This window comes from Tachysurus vachellii, chromosome 26 (assembly GCF_030014155.1).
Source record: "Tachysurus vachellii isolate PV-2020 chromosome 26, HZAU_Pvac_v1, whole genome shotgun sequence".
NCBI lineage: Eukaryota > Metazoa > Chordata > Actinopteri > Siluriformes > Bagridae > Tachysurus > Tachysurus vachellii.
The window spans coordinates 315,001-317,500 of NC_083485.1; the positions used below are offsets into that span (position 1 = coordinate 315,001).

At 45.1% G+C, this 2,500-nt stretch overlaps 1 protein-coding gene across 5 annotated transcripts in view; it reads right to left on the bottom strand.

Moving 5' to 3' along the window:
• eda (ectodysplasin A) overlaps positions 1 to 2,500 on the bottom strand; it is a 40,873-nt gene that overhangs the window by 31,258 nt on the left and 7,115 nt on the right. The gene's annotated exons all lie outside the window — the stretch shown is intronic.

Below are 2,500 nucleotides of genomic sequence, written 5' to 3' on the forward strand. Positions count from 1 at the left end.
CATACACACAGTCATACACACACAGACACACACACACAGGTACACACACACACATACACACAGTCATACACACACACACAGGTACACACACACACACACAGGTACACACACACATACACACAGTCATACACACACAGACACACACACACACAGGTACACACACACACACACAGGTACACACACACACACATATACACACACAGACATACACACACACACAGGTACACACACATATACACACAGTCATACACACACAGACACACACACACACACATACACACAGTCATACACACACAGACACACACACACACAGGTACACACACACACACAGGTACACACACACATATACACACACAGACATACACACTCACACACAGGTACACACTCACACACAGGTACACACACACACAGGTACACACACACACACATACACACTCACACACAGGTACACACACACACAGGTACACACACACATATACACAGTCATACACACAGACACACACACACACAGGTACACACACACACACAGGTACACACACATATACACACACAGACATACACACTCACACACAGGTACACACACACACATATACACACACACACAGGTACACACACATACACACACACAGGTACACACACACATACACACTCACACAGGTACACACACACACACATATACACACATACACAGGTACACACACACATACACACACAGACATACACACATACACACACATATATACACACACACACACAGGTACACACACACAGGTACACACACACATATACACACATACACAGGTACACACACATATACACACACACAGGTACACACACACACATATACACACACACATACACAGGTACACACACACAGACATACACACACACAGGTACACACACACATACACACTCACACACAGGTACACACACAGGTACACACACACACATATACACACACATACACACACAGACATAAACACACAGACACACACACACACAGGTACACACACACACATACACACACAGACACACACATATACACACACAGACACACACATACACACACAGACACACACACACAGGTACACTCACACACAGACACACATACACACACATATACACACACAGACACATACACAGGTACACACACACATACACACACAGACATACACACACAGACACACACACACAGGTACACACACATACACACACACAGACACACACACATACGCACACAGACACACACACATATACACACACATATACACACACAGACACATACACACACACAGACACACACACACACACAGGTACACACACACACACACACATACACACACAGACACACACACACATACACAGGTACACACACATACACACACACATACACACACATACACACACACACAGGTACACACACATACACAGGTACACACACATACACACACAGACATACACACACGCACACACAGACACACACACAGGTACGCACACACATACACAGGTACACACACACAGGTACACACACATACACAGGCACACACACCACACACACACACCACACACACACTTTAATGGACCTTTGCATTAGAGGTTGTTGAAGATGCCACACAGAGACACTCACACAGATACACACACACACACACACACACACACACACACATACTACAGTGATGAAATGATCATTAATTATCTAGTGACAATGTGAGACATTACAACTGTTTCTCTGTCTTTCTGTCTCTAACAGTGAAATGAAATTAGATTAGATAAATCCAGTTAGTGCAGGTTTCAGTCAGACAGCACTGTCTTTATCTCTCTCTCTCTCTCTCTCTCTCTCTCTCCCTCTCTCATTCAAACAGGAATTGATCACAATCTAGAACAATGTAATTTAATCCAATCTCCTTTGGTCTTTTCCCGTTAGGGGTCTCCATAGTGAATCATCTGTCTCCACCTAACTTTATCCTAATGGTTAGAGAGTTTGACTCCTAACCCTAAGGTTGTGTGTTCGAGTCTCGGGCCGGCAATACCACGACTGAGGTGCCCTTGAGCAAGGCACCAAACCCCCCAACTGCTCCCCGGGTGCCGCAGCATAAATGGCTGCTCACTGCTCCGGGTGTGTGTTCACGGTGTGTGTGTATGTTCACTGTGTGTGTGTGCACTTTGGATGGGTTAAATGCAGAGAACAAATTCTGAGTATGTGTCACCGTACTTAACCGTATGTCACGTCACTTTCACTTTACTTTCATCATCCTCGACTCTCACACCAGTTACCTTCATGTCCTCATTTAACACACCCATATATCTCCTCTTTGTCCTTCCTCGACCTCTTACCTGCAGCTCCATCTCCAACATCCTTCTACCAATATAACCATCTCCCTCCTCTGTACATGTCCAAACCATCTCAATCTAGTCTCTCTGTCCTTGTCCCTAAAACAACCAAACTGAGCTGTCCCTCTGATGTGCTCCTTCCTAATCCTGTCCATCCTCGTCACTCCTA